This window comes from Meriones unguiculatus, chromosome 21 (assembly GCF_030254825.1).
Source record: "Meriones unguiculatus strain TT.TT164.6M chromosome 21, Bangor_MerUng_6.1, whole genome shotgun sequence".
In the NCBI taxonomy this organism is placed as follows: Eukaryota; Metazoa; Chordata; class Mammalia; order Rodentia; family Muridae; genus Meriones; species Meriones unguiculatus.
Genome location: NC_083368.1, coordinates 26,706,143 through 26,721,643, shown reverse-complemented (window position 1 = coordinate 26,721,643; position 15,501 = coordinate 26,706,143). Strand labels below are relative to the sequence as shown.

Genomic DNA, 15,501 nt, shown 5'->3' with positions numbered 1-15,501 from the left:
AAATAAAAAAGAGAAAAATAGATAGATAGATAGATAGATAGATAGATAGATAGATAGATAGATAGATAGATAGATAAAGACAATGCAGACTGTCCTGATGAGATCTGATAGGCTAGGGTCAGAAAGAAGTGTAGGAGGACCTCCCCTATCAGAGTACTAAGGGAGGGGCATAAGATGAGAAGATGGAGGGAGGGTAGGATTGGGAGGGGACAAGAGAGAAAGCTCTAGCTGAGATACAAAGTGAATAAACTGTACTTAATAAAAATAAATATATACATTTTTTAAAAGTAAAAGAGAAAAAAAAAAAGTGACCAAAAACGTTTGATGCAAGGCAGCAAGCACTCCTTGCCTCTCTTCAGATCTACTTACCTGTTCTGTTTTTCCTTTCTTACCTTGTGTTTCCTACGTTCAATGAAAGCTAAAAAAGTCATTCCAATATGATTTACGATGTCCTGGGCGTATTGATCAAGATCTTGTCTTCTGCAAAACTTCAGTCCTCTACCCAGGGGGTGACAGCTGTGTGCCACCACATGTGTTTTGTGGATATTGCTGTTTGTTTGTTTGTGTTTTTTTTTTGTTGTTGTTGTTTATTTGTTTCTTTCACTTTACAGTCCGGGCCTTTATTTTTTTCACATCAGGCCAGGAACTCGAAAGAAATGGGCTCCAGCAGCTCCAGCTCCTTCCGGTTGGTCCTCACAAAGTGTGCTTCTGTCGGGGGCGCAGGCTGGCACTTGAGCCAGGTGCCCTTCTCCTTGGCCTTCGTCTTCTTTTGGTAGCTCTCCTTCACGTGCTTCAGGACACTATCCTGGCTCTTCGAATGCTTGATATACTCAATGCGCACGTTGATCCTCTTGGCCAGGATCTTGCCCTTGACCTGCTTGTTCACAGTGATGCCCACAGCGTGCTGGGTGACGTTGTAGACGCCTCCGGTTTTGCTGTGGTATTCCCTTTTGAACAGTGCCCATACCCTTGATGTCTACAGTGTGACCCTTTTTGTAGATTCGCATGATGTGGCCAAAGGAATATTTCCTTTCCTTTCAGGAAAGGCTTGGAGAACATATAAGAAGTCCCTTCCCCTTCCCCTTTGTGTTCCTCATCCTGGAGAGTTACTGCAAGATGGCTGCCGCGGCAGAAAAGTCCACTTGTGGTTCTTTCTGTGAGTTTTGGAGATCGGACTCATGTCCTCATGCTTGGGCAGTATGAACCTTCATCCCAGACAGCCAGTGTGTTTCTGCCTGTCTTCTTCTTTCTCCTCCTTTCCCACTTTTAAAATGCAGGGCCCTGAAAATATTGTGCAAATACTGTATCACTGAACTGCATTGCTAGCCATTTCCATTATTTCACTTGAGCAATGTTCCTCAATTTGTGGGTTGCAATTCCTTTTAGGATCATGTATCACATGTCCTGCATACCAGATATTTGCATTACAATTCATAACAGTAGCAGTGACAGCTACAAAGTAGCAACAAAACAGTTTTATGGTTGGGCTCACTACAACTTGAGAAACTGTGTTAAAGGGTCTCAGCATTAGGAAGGCTCAGAAGCACTTATTTAACCACCTACAGATGTTAACGCCATTTATTAAGCACTTTGAATTTAAGCATGATACATTTTATTAAATAAGACAGTGTGAACTGTGTTTAACGACTATCCATTGTTCACACAAAATAAAACACCAAAGCCCTATTTTTAGGTAGTCATTGTTATGAGACCAGGAGGGTGAATATGATCCCTTTTTCTTATGGATCTCTGCAGAACAGCTCAAAACTCTAAGGACAGTTAGTTGTGTGGGTGGTTTTTTTCTTCCCCTTATTTTATGTACTAGGGGCTCACACCAATGGGTCTCCCGGTTATTTACTCTTCACAACGCTGATTAGGTCATTCCAAAAAAAAAAAAAAAAAAGTTTTGTAATAGGTAAAGGGAAAACACTTAAAGTCTACATATAGCTGGAGCAAGAAAATAAAATACAAAGAAGGAAAACATTAACAGCAAGGAGAGGAGAACCTATTTAAGGAAGTCATATGAGAGAAGGGCTGTGGGCTCTCCTTGTTTGACTGCTTTTGGATTTTAGGAATTAGAAGTTCATGGCTCTGAATTCCAAAAGACTAAACGAAAATGGTTCTTTACCAAGCTTTTACTGGCATTTGATAATCTTTCTTTCCTCGAGCTTGCTTTGTGATACTTAGTTACATTTTATTTACAACAAATAACAATAAATATATTCCATTTGAAAAAAATTGGACAATAATTCAATTATTGTATGCGACAGTTAAATTAATGAAAATTTTATCTTGTTTTAAAAACCAGTCCCTAGTAATACCAATAATTAGACAGTGCATTTTCTATTCTCTTCTGATTGGTAAAATTTTTATTCCCAACTTAATTTACTACACAGTTAAAAGGGTCTTCTAGATAAAGTTCATGTCTTTTGCATAAACATGTTATTAATTTTTTCTTTGTCTCAGTCTTTATCAGTTGTAGTTTCAGTTTGGTCTTGTTTGCTGAGCCAAGTACTCCTGCAATGCTTTCACAGGTGACAGTTTTCCTGGGAATATAGCATGCCTTGTATCATATCGAAATGTTTACCTTGATTAACAGCAAAAGTGTGCATTCACCAAAGGGGCCTTCAGTCGACACTTTATTCTGATTACACAATGGATTAACATTAGATTCAGATTTCTATCAGTCATTTTGCATATATATATATATGTATTTATATTTTTAAATGTATTTATACATGTTAAAATAGATAAGCACAGATAAACATAAAACATAAGCTCATCAGTTTCTGTTTATTTATATGAATATAAATTCATTAGACTCTAAAAATTGTTGTGCACCCTATAGCAATACAGAGACAGGATAATTCTGTGGAGATAAGAATACTTAAAAATGGTCATCTCATGCTGTTACAGATGCTCATGTGAAGTGCATAATGTATTGGAAAAGTTAGCCTGGAAAGCAGATCCTGAAAACTATTCTAGGAACTGACACTCACAGATTATGGGCACATCACTTAGCTTATCTCTGCCATTTTTCATTCAAGTATTGGCATAGTGCTTCCTTAACAGTGCATTCTAAAATATTTTTATAGGAAAATTCACTATGCTTGAAATTGGGAAAGGGTTGATCGGTAAACTCAGACTCTGGGAGTCTATATTTTTATTATATTTTAAAATCCACTGAATTTATTTAGAAATCAGAATCTAAGTAAATTGAAACTGTAATTAACTTTTGGTGAGAAGTATACATTTAACAAAATTAGTTGAAGATGGTATTTAAAAAAAATTCTTTTAAAGACATTTTAAAGCTAGATCTCCAACATCTGCCTCAGTCTCAGTCTGTGAATCTATCAAACTATGACTCTAGGTATAAAGACCCTATAAGACATGTCATTTAAAATGAAAATAATTCTTATCACTTTCATCCATTTAGTGAACAATGGCAGAAAAACAAGAATCTTAAGTTCTTTTGTTTTTTCCAGGTGCTAATGGTTGTACTGAATGTGGCCTGTCTCTATTAATTCTGAACTGTGTTTTTCTGGGAATGTCACTAAAACGCTCAATTCCCATCCCCAAAGGCAAAGAGGATGGACATCAGAAGAAAAAGAAAACAGGAAACAAGCTAGGAACCTGCTACAGAGGGCCTCTGAAAGGCTCTGCCCTGCAGGCTATCAAAGCAGACGCTGAGACTTATGGCCAACTGTTGGGCAGAGTGCATGGAATCTTATGTCAGAAGTGGAAAACAGTAAGATTTGGAGAGGACAGGAACTCCACAAGGAGAGCATCAGAACCAAGAAATTTGAACACAGGGGTCTTCCCAGAGATTCATACTCCAACCAAGGACCATGCATGGAGATAACCTAGAACCCCTGCACAGATGTAGCCCATGGCAGTTTAGTGTCCAAGTGGGTTCCATAGTAATGGGAAGAGAAACTTCCTCTGACATAATCTGCTCTTTGATCACCTCCTCCTAAGGGGGGAGCAGCCTTACAAGGCCACAAAAGATGACAATGCAGCCACTCCTGATGTGATCTGATAGGCTAAGATCAGAAGGAAGGAGAGGAGGCCCTCCCCTATCAGTGGACTTGGGGAAAGGCATGAGTGAAGAAGGGGGAGGGAGAGTGGGACTGGGAGGGGAGGAGGGAGGGTCTTATGGGGGGATACAAAGTGAATAAAGTGTAATTAATAAAATAAAGAAAATGCCTACATTTCTTTACAATGCCCTAGTTGGAGTTAAGGGTCACTCAATAGGATTTTCTGTTTGAGAAAAGACGGCAGTTTGAATAATGAGATCAGATTATTTCCTATTGACTCAATCTTCATTTAGAACAAGGCCACAGGTCTTAAGATAGTTACAGACTTTCTATTGGACAGCAAAAGTTTGAATTTTGGGGTTGTGTAATATTTGTGGTTTTCTACGCAACAGTGCTAATAGAATCACTAAGTCTCTTTCCTAAGCCTACTTTCTTCTCCCTGGGAGAGAACAGGGCAGAGGGTACATCTTACTGTAAGAATTTGGAGTTTATGAAAAATTTCAGAAAATATAGATAATAGAAAATGCCATGTTAAATTAGACTATTTCAGGCTATCTTAAGATTACTGCAAAAATTGCAGCTATTTACATGTAAAAATTTAAATATCATTGTGAAAATATTTGGTTTCTGTCTTTAGAAATCACGTGTATTTCTCTAGATGAGAAAATTATCCTCCCTCCTTGCTGGGTTTAATGGAAATTACCAAGACAACATAAAAATAAGAAGGAACAACACTACTAAAAATAAAAATATTTTTGACTGGAGACCTCCCAGATACTCTGTAGTTTTTCTTTTTCTTTCTTTTTATTTTTTTTCCTTTCTTTTGTTTTCTAGACTGTGGATAAATTTAAGGTATAACATGAGGCCACCATTTGAGATTTTCCCCATAGTATTTCAATTTGGAGAAAATTATGAAAACTAAACTAAACTAAATCATGTGTGCCGAGAAAGAAACCATAGGGAAAAGTCAAATTGTGTGCTCAAACTCACTAACAAGGATCAGTTAGGTCATCAGGAGATTTCACAGATAAAACTCTCATCTGTGAAGTTTTTGATGCTGACATCTTTGATATCACATAATGTGTTTATAAGCACATTATTACAAAAAGGCAATCTACTACAAAAATAGCAATCCTTTTTTTATAAAAGCAGAAATGTTTTGTACCAGTGATACCTCTAGAGTTAATCTAATGACCTCACCAATTCAATAAAAAAGTGACTAACCCAGTCTGTCACTGCACTCTTATATCTAACAGCATTCAACAAAAAGAAATCTTGCCTCTTTAATTTTGTCTTGGAATGATGCAGACTAAGCAAAAATACTTGAATAGTTTATGCCAAAGCTTATTTTTCAGGCATCTCATGTGTCTTTAGCAAAAGAAATAAATTCAACAGGTGATATTTTGTATATCAAGGTCTGTCAGATTTGACACCACTGTGAATGATCAGAGGGGTATACTTCCTTATGAGTTAGTTTTCAAGAAGATATGTAAAAATAAAACTAACAACACAAAATATCACAGAGGGACAGAACTTTCTAACTTATGCTCTTCTTTTAAATATAGTTGAAGGTACAATTTGAGCACAGAGAGAATTCATGAACAAAATGAATATTCCTGACAACTTCTGAAGATGTAGTATGTCCAATGCAATACTTGATTAGAGAATTCACGAAATTAATTGAGAGAAATGAGGATAATAAAACATAGATATGGGATAGACAACGATGGATGAATGAGTGCAGCCTGAGGGGTAAATCCAGCTTGCATACTGCTGGTCAAGACTTGGGTCTTGTCCCCTGAACCCATTTCCACCCAGAGAAAAAGAAGTATTTTGATCTGCAAAAGCTAGCACAATGGTCAGAACAGGAAAATGTCAGACTTGAAAAGCAGTCGACCTCAACTGTTTTCATATCCAGGCAGAGTCTTTTCCATAAAATGAGATACAAAATAGGTAGGTTTTCAGAATGTCAGCTATTCATCGTTTGGCCACTCCAGTAAGGAATGCAAAGCCTGAACACAAGTCTTCCCAGCTAGAAGAAAACACATTACTTAACCTTGTTACCTAACATCTCACCAGCCTGGTGTGGCATGAAAAAGGCTCTGTCCTCACTGAATTATGACAATGTAGATATTTGGACAATATCTGGTTCCTGTAAACATTGTGAACTAAAGATCTTATAGCCCAACATGCATCGTAGATTTTTCTATATTTAATATTCCATGTAATACTCTCCTAGGTTTATTTTCTCTTGTACCATCTTACAACTCTTCTAAAAATCTTTTAGCATTTTATTCGAAAGTTTCACTGAACTTCAAATGCTCTAACTATTGGTTTGATTGTCATCATTGTTACTTTCACCATCATCATCATCATCACCACTACCATCAATACAAATGAATTGTATATAAATAATTCACTATTGTGTTTATGTGTTAGCTTAAACTTTTATACTGACTATTAAAATATGTGGGTGTTAATTATCTGAATGTTTGATAATCTCTAGTAAGATTTAACAGTTTTGTTCTGCTGAAATCCAGGAGTAAACTTTATTCCATAACTTCACAAATAATTTATTTTTACTTTGTAGCTCTTTGTAAAAATCTCAACATTTTCAAAGAGTACCAAGTGAAACCAAATCCATTTCAACTTTCACTTTAAATGATTTTTTTCAATTTATCTTTTAATATCTAAATACAATCAAAGCATTTCCAAACAGAGCTTCAGGCCTGGCATTTTATGTCTGTAGAGTGAGGCAACAAAAGAAAACAAATAAAATAAATATAGAAAAACATAAAACTAAGTGTGAAAAATGATTTACTAGTTACTATCATACTAGCCTCATTTCATTTTCTCTGGTTCGTTCTGCTTTCTAAATAGTTTCTCATTGTAGGCCCTAGAATCTTTACCAGAGTCTTCTAAATATGCTTATTTTTCAAATCTTCTTTCTTCTCTCAACCAGTTTGATACATATCCAACCTCTTCATTTATTTAATGAATGTTACACTATGTCCACATAGTCTGAATCAAGATTAGGCTGTGAAGACCGGCAGGAGCAGGAAGTCCTAAATTCATAATTGTGAGCCAGTTTCAGTGTGTGGTAGCAAACAGAAACGTTGTGACTAACTGAGCCAAAGGGGGAATAAGTTACTTACAAAGACATGGTAACCTCCTTGACCTGATATATCTCTTTCCTGAAATAAAAAGCAGTATGTTCTCTGCTTAAATGTGCATGGATAGATATAGAGCTTACAAAAAGAAAAAAAGTATATTCCTTTTCACTGCGCTTAGTATAAGCTCATTGATTCAATGCTTTCATCTGAATTCTAATGTGTTCTGAGATTTCTGCTTTAGGTCATTTTCTTCAGTCACTACTGGTATTGCTCCAAGTCTCATTCACAGTAGTCCCAAAGCAGTTCTTCGATAAGAACAGGTGATCCGGTACTCTGACATTTGTTCATATGTATGTTGATGGAGTAAATTATCTCCTGAAGGACGTCTTTGCCCCTTTCTGATCTAACATATTTTCTCTCCATTCTTAATTCTGAGCATAAACTAAGCTCACACTATTCACAATTCTGAAGTTCATCAGCCTTGTAGCTCAAAGACAACACAAACTCCAACTGTGTTGTAAAAACACCAATAGTTCAGAGATTACATTTCAACACAAGCATGTTAAGCCTACTCTTGGGAAAAGCTATTCAAGTTCACTTTTTTTTTTTTCTGGATATTCTACAACATTCCTCACAAGTGTGACGTCCCAACTAATTTTACGCAAACACTTTCATCTCACCCATCTCATTCTCTACTTGACCAAGTTCTGTTTCAGAAAAATAGACCAAACAAAAAGATAAAAGCCTATTTAAATTTCAAACGTCTTTCTTGTGTTCCCCTGAGAACTAATGAACAGAATCATATAGACACTCTTCCTTTTAAAGATAAAAGGAGATACTATTTCCCCACATGGTAAATAAATCATAATAAATCTAAGATGTAGTACAAGACAGACATTAGCAGGAGACCTGAGAGCAAGGTTGAAGACTGTGAGGATCAGCCAATTGCACCCTAATGTCAAGCCAAGATCAGTGGAAATAATCATTCTGGCATCTGACAGAAGAGGTTAAAGGGCAGAATTTAATGCCTCCATAGTCTGATTTCCCAGTCTCATTGAGCAGGTGCTTAATAAGGCATGATTATTTGTTATGTTTAAAGAGTTGGGAGAAATGTAGAATGTCCAGTGATTCCGGACTCTGGTTCTGGTGAGAACATTGTAACCTTTTTGTTAAGGACAATTATGTAGAGGTCATTACTTTGTCAGAGCTGATTTCTTTTCCTAAGAAAAATATGGAATGCAAACATATCAAGTTTCAGGGAACTAGTAATGTCACAGATGACTCTTCCGTGGTTACAAAGGGGGACAAGTCTGAGGTCAGAAGAAAGAGCCCCGAATGCCTGGACGATGAGATAGAGCCATTTCACTGGAGCTTTTAAAAGAAAACCTGTGGAAACTGAGACAGGTTTTCAAGCATCCTCCAAGTCTTTATTCATAAGAAGAAAGGGGGAAACAGTGAGAGGAAACAAGAATGAGAGGGAACAGAAGAAAATCAAGCCATTTTACATAGCAAATGCTATTACTGTGAACTGTACAGAGCTTGAAGTAGTTAAATTTGTGTGTGTAAAACAAGCACAATGCCATCATGGGGAGTTTTGCTCAGTAGGCCCTTTTCCTCTTTGTATTTTGTATTCCTTTTTATGTGAATCAATAAATTCAACACTTAAATGGTTTTAAAAATGGGCAGGGGCTTAATAACATAAAGACTGTAAAGTCTGCTTCCCAGCTTCTGCACTTAGGAGGGAATCACGCTTGAGCCTGCCCTTTAATTTCACTCTATCTGGTATTTAAGGTAACAACACACAATTAAGAAGATTTTCAGTGATAATCTTTGTGAAAAGCATTATGAATTGGCCAAGATAGTTTTCCATTAATCCAGCCTTCTTACTGTAATTACCATTATTATTGTATATGTAAGAGTGTGTACCAGAAGTAGGAGGCAAATGAGTCATAGGGTATGATGTTGGCCCTTGTGGTGTTTACAGGAAAATGAGGCATAAATACTGTTGAGAGGTTCATTCAAACCTAGAACACCGTCTGCTGGTAAGTCATGTCATCTGGTGTTTACGCTTTTGTGCATTTTCCTGAACCTCCAATCTGTATCGGTGCTTGATTCACTTTAATGCAATCAGTCACCAACACTGATGTACACATGACCTAGGCCTCTGGCTCAAGAAAGGCCAGAAGTTTGGATAGCTGACATTTTCAAGAATCGTGAAGGAATATGTAACGAATCTGGTTATTTTCTGAGCACACAAGGAAGAGAGCATATGTGGAAGGGGAGGTCCTCTGACTGCCTGTTAGCATACAGGTGTTCCCACTAGCCTGCCGATAAGGGGCCTACCAACCTATCATGCCATCACCTGTGATCACCAGGTGCTTACCAGTTGCATGCTGGATAAAAAGGACCCTGGCACCCTCTTATGCTCTCTCGGTTTCTCTCACTCTCCTGGTCTCTCTCTCTCTCTCTCTCTCTCTCATTGGCACCCACTCCTTCTTCCTTTTTCCCTCTTTCCTACTTTCCCCCAAGAAACTCCTTTATGTCATACCTGTCCCGTGCAATATTAATCATTATTACACCATCCAGGACAGAAGGACTTTAAGGCGGTTTGGGTCTACAAGTCACGTAAGGCTTACAAGGGATGTAAGGACAGCAAAGAATGTAGGACCTACAGGGAGAACAGAATGCCAGGAAGGAAGGATATATGGATCTTGACATCAAGCTCATAGCCTTCAGCTTTCTGACAAGTAGCCTCATGGCAGAGGCATTCAGTTTCAACCTTTCCAATTCACCTTGGGTAGAAGATACTGAGTCAAAGGAGAAATGATTGCAAACTGAACTACCTCCATTAGAAAATTTTAGTCACCTTATTAATGATTTAAACCTGTTATATTTTATGATAGTAGAAGTATTCGCTATGTTGGACTAAATAGAATGAAATTAATTTTAACTTATTTGACTTTTTAAAATGTAGCACCTACAAAACTTTGAATTATATGTGGTTGCATGGCATGTGTTGAAAAATCAGAGTTGTTTAAAAGTTCATTTTGTAAGAGCAAATTTAGGAATTACATTCCCCCTGCAAGCACAAATACACAATGTCCCCTGTTGTTAATGTTTGACCTAAGTATGACTCCTGTGTTACAATGAATAAGCTATGCTACCAATAAATGTTGGATTACTGACTATTTTTTTCTTTTTTGTAAGAATCTCTTCTCAGTTATAATGAAATGTCTAGTCATTTTGTTTTATTTCTTTCAAAAGAATTTTGACAAAATACAGTAAGAAATATTAAAAAAATGAATGAGATAGTTGGGAGAGCTGAGGAATAGGGATCTATCTGAAGCAGGTACTAGTCAAATAGAACTGGAAGTTGATGATAACTACAGTGCAGTAAACTCCATTTCACATTTGAAGGGAAGAAGGAATTCCTATTCCTCAAAATAAGAAAAAAATTAAATAAGAATACAAAGTAATAAAAAAAGATTGGGGTTTTGTTTTCAGAGGTGGTTTAAACATAGATTAAATAAATGTTGCAGATATATTCTCTCCCCAAGTAATGCAAAATTCATCTCAAATGATTAGGTCTTACATGCACTAGACACTCAGTGTGGACTAAATAAATGGTGCTTTGAAGGATTTAGTTTCCGTCGTAATATTTTTATCTTTAAAAAGGAAGAACGGGATGTGAATAAGATATAGAAGAAGGAAAACAATATGTAGGTATTTTGCAAGGGCTTTAAAGTAGCATAGGCATCCCCTTGAAAACCAGGGAAAATTTCCAAGAATCATCTGGTATTTGAAATAAAAGCCGCAAACTACACAGTTGACACGGTAGCACAACCTAACAATCATAGAAATAGCTCTCAACGGCTGAGGTTCCGAAATATTATTTGTCACTGACCCCAAGCTGATTTGGCTTGAGGATCAAATCAAAGCCAAGAAAAAAATCATAAAAATATAAACTATAAAGGAAAGTATTAATTGTTTTGAGAATTAAAACTGTCAGGCAAGCTTTGCCTGGAAAACTTAGATGAAAATCAATACATTAAAAGATTGTTTGGTAAATCCTTCATGAAAGAATGGGGACAGATGTTTCTGTTGGTTCAATGAGGAAAGGCATTAACCTGGAAAACTTCAGAATAGGCTTTAAGAAACAAATGTCAAAAGGTATCCCTAGGTCAAAGTGTCAAAAGGCATGGCAGGCTTAATTCAGGTTCTAGAACAAAATAAACTCCCAGGAATTCCTGGGACAACTGTCATTTGTTTAGCCATAATTTTCTTCCCTAGTCTGGTTCTATTTAGGATGGCAGCCATATCACACTCATCTGTCCTCTTCTGTTGCCTGGCAAAGTATTTGTCACCAAGTAGACACACACACGCACAAAAGAGCTCATTCCACACAATTATAGAGGAGCTGATTGTGACAAGGAACAAGAAATGGACTTAATTTAGAAGCTGATAGAAACAATGTGCTTTAAACTAGTTTTCTTTCTTTAAAGGAAATAAAGGGGAATCTTTACTCACTTGAAATAATAGTCTATTAAAAAGCCACTTCACTGTCCATGCATATATACATTTAAAATGGAGTACTTGAGAAAGCTATGTCTTTTACAGAAGTACTGTGTCCTGCTCTCAATTAAATGGAAAGAATTAAGGACAACTGCACAAAAGCCGGGGCCTGGGGTGCCTGTGGTTTGGAGGCTAGGTTGGTATTTATAAGTAAAAAAAAAAGAAGGCGTCATAAACGTAAACGGGGGAGGTCCACGGGTGAGTAAGTCACAGTGCTATCCCTGTGGGCCGAGTTAAGCCCCTTAACAACTTCTCCGTTTTATTCTCTCCATCTGTTTTACCAGACTATTGGGAGGATTATTTAGTTAATGTTGAGGACGGTATTTATCAATTCCACCGAAGGTCTGCTGTTTAATGATGAGAGAACTCTACAGTGTTGCAGTGGGACTGTCACAGGGGCGAGCAACAGCATTATTTTCAGCTAAGTCCTTTAGAGACCCGCAGGACAAAACACGATACGCAGTTCGCAGAGCATTTGGAATTGTGTTTCAATAATTATTTCTCCCTGCAACAACCCCAAGCCAATTGGGTTTTCTACTCTGTGGGTTCGACAAGCAATTTGTTTTTTTATGATGGTGGAATTTTTGTAGTGGTCTCAACTTTATCCGGAGAAAAGATTCCTCTAAACAGAAATTACAGCACACAAGGTGCAATGAGGTGATGACTTAGTTTCCGTGAAGCTGTGTGAGGGAGTCCTTAACTTTTACTGCTTGCTCAAGATTTTTCCCTTTTCTTTTAGTGAAAGAAACAGTCCAATTTTAAGTAACTTGATCCCACACCGCAGACAGGGAAGTTCCCAGTATCTCCTGCTTACATGCTGTTTTCTATAGGATAAAAACATGGAGAAAGTAAGAATTTGATAAAATAGCATGTGCTGAACCGTTCAACAAGAATTTTTCTGTAAATGAGGCCTCATCCAAAGTTGTTTTTTTTTTTTTTAACTGAGATCTGTAATAATTTCCACACTTATGAAATGTGTGAACGTGGCACGGTGTTTTTTGTTTTGTTTTTTTTTTTTAACCTACCTCTGATTCATTCTAAAACAGAGTAAAACTCCTGTATTCTGAAACACAACATGAACGTTTCTCTTTCAAAGAGAGGACCACAGGGAAGAAGAGTATTCTGGGACACTCTTGACCTGAGTGGCTAGCCCAGCCTCATAATAAAAGCTGGAAAATAAAATCTCCTTGGATAGGAAATCTCATTCTGGAGTTAATCGGTTCTTTTAGGCCAATAGAGATCACCTGGGAAATTACCTCTGTCCGGTGGCGTGACAGCCTTACAGTACCACATAGCATGGTCTAGTAATGTTCCCAAACACTGGCTGGTGCTGGATTGTTCTAAGGATCAGGCCCAGCTTTGGGTAAGCCTGAAGACATTATTAAGGGGTCATTTAGGCCCTGGGCCCTGAGCTAGGCTCATGCTCCCCACTCAGGATATTGGCACTTTCCTGTCTTTAATTTATGTTTACACAACAGTGGCATTAGCTGAAGTCATATGTTCTTCCAGAATTCTGACCTGGTCTCTTTGTGGGTTTCATTTATAACCCCTCTAGAGTATTTCTGTGTATTATGGTAGTTCTGATCCCAGGCTGAGATAGGATTTCAGACGTTATTGAAGGAGTTCTATTTTTATAATTTGTGTTTTATGTGTCAATCTTTGAGTTAATGCCCGCACTTGTAAAAAAAAAATTACCTTCATTTGTGCTCTTTATTGAAGGTTATCATTTCAACAGAGTGTGCCTGGAACAAATTCAGAGTGGGACCCAGCTCTTTGCACATTTCAATTCAGGGGCTTAGTTTCATGTTAAAATCATAAACAGAGTTAAATCTCTCATGGTTTATAACGTGGACGACAGCATAAGATATTAATAATTAGTTAGCAAAGACTCAAGACATTTTTATTAAAAAAAGAAAAACAAAGAAAAAGGAAGGAAGGAAGGAAGGAAGAAAGAAAAAGAAAGAGAAAATTGTGCATGTGTGCACATTCCAAGTGTGTTCAGACGCCCTCAATGCCCAGAAGAGGGTCTCAGCTCCTCTGGAATTAAAGGCAATTGTGGCCTTCCTAACATAGGTGCTAGAAAATGAGTGGGTTTTAGTCAGCATCTTATCAGAGTAACAGAGAAGCAAGCTAGGATATGGAGGGAATATAAATTCATGGGATCTAGTCATACAAAGTAAAGGCAAAGGTATGCAACTTTTTAACGCTCCAGCATTTTTCAAAGTGCCTTTTTTTTTTTAAACAGGCAATTTTATGTTTTATTGTTTGCAAGTGATATCTGGAATAATTTTCACACCACAGAACACTAAAACCAAATATTAAATAAGTGTAATTCTTCACATAGCTTACATTTGTGTGGTGAAAACATTTAACGCCCTCTCCTTAAATTTCTCTGGAGCACAATAGATAATTAATTACCGCCATTGTGCTAACAATACATTTTTAATCATTCATTTCTGTTTTCTAACCAGATTGTTTGTCTTCTTTGACTGCGGGAGCACCCCTGCCACAACACTCCTATTCGCAGCAGGCCTAGTAACGCTTGTTCATCCTTCTACTTTCAGTATTTGTCAGATCAACAGTTTTCAAGTTCTACTGGTGAATGTGTATACACTTTACTTGTGTCTATGCCCTTGAGTTGTTTTTACTCCCTCTGATGTACTGTAGGACTTAGAATGTTGTCAAAACGGTGAGATCTTCTTTGTTTTAATGTCAGAATAGTATTTCAGTAGTGTATGTAAGCTAGCGTCGCTTTACCCATTCATCAGCTGATGGGCAGTGAGGTCATTTCCAGGTCTTGCCTATTGATATTTTCTTTATTGTCAACAGTGCTACGGTAAACATGGCGGTGAAGATGTCTCTGCACCGTGCTGATTTCATTTACTGTGTCTGTACCCCCAGCAGAGTATTTCTGCTTAGCCATCTGAGGAACCTGCACGAGCTTTCCCATAACAGCCGAACTGAAATATATTCCCATCAACACCAAGTAAGGGCTTTCTTTGCTTCACAGCCTTCCAGCTCTCTTTATCTTTAGTCTTTTTGGATAAAGCTCTTCTTACTAGAGTGAAGTGATAGTTCACTCATTTGGCTTGTGTTTCTCTGATGTTTTTAAGCATATCTTTTTCACATACCTTCTGGTAATTTAAATAGGCTTTTTTTTCTCTTTATATTTTTTACTCCCTCATACAGTAAAACCTGACTGCAGTTTCTCCTACCTCTCCTCCCAAGCAACCCCCCCCTTCATCTCTTCACTGGATCTATACCATGGTGGCATGAGTGTGCCTAATCTTTTCTGATAGAGCTTATTTTTCTAAATGTCTGTATCTATCGCCCATTTTCAGTTCAGTACTGTTTGTAGTTATTGGATTGCTTGAATTCCTTACATATTGTGAGTATTAACTGCTAATTGCATTACCAGTTTGTGAATGTTTTTTTTTCCCATCTGTAATGTGCCTCTTTACTCTGATCATTATTTGCTGAGAAAAATTTTACAGTGATGTAATCTCACTTGTCAGTACTTGATTTCTTTTTAACTGTGCCTTCTTAATTTATTTTTAACTGTTGTAATTTTTTGTCCTTTTTCTTTTCTTTTCAGAGCTGAGGACTGAACCCAAGACCATCCACTTAAAAGGCAAGCACTCTACCACTGAGCTAAATCTCCAATCTCTTTAACTGTTATAATATTGATTTTCCACGTGTGTGTGTAACTTTCTGTTTGTGTTAGTTTCAAGGTTTTGTTATCTCAATTAATAAAGTAATCTTTGTCCAGGAAGTTTTTG

The 15,501-nt window shown here is 37.2% G+C and overlaps 1 pseudogene; it reads right to left on the bottom strand.

Annotated features, from left to right (window-relative positions):
* Positions 1-634: 634 nt before the first annotated feature.
* The window catches only part of LOC110539775 (large ribosomal subunit protein eL21-like), a 78,116-nt pseudogene continuing 63,249 nt past the window's right edge, over positions 635-15,501 (bottom strand).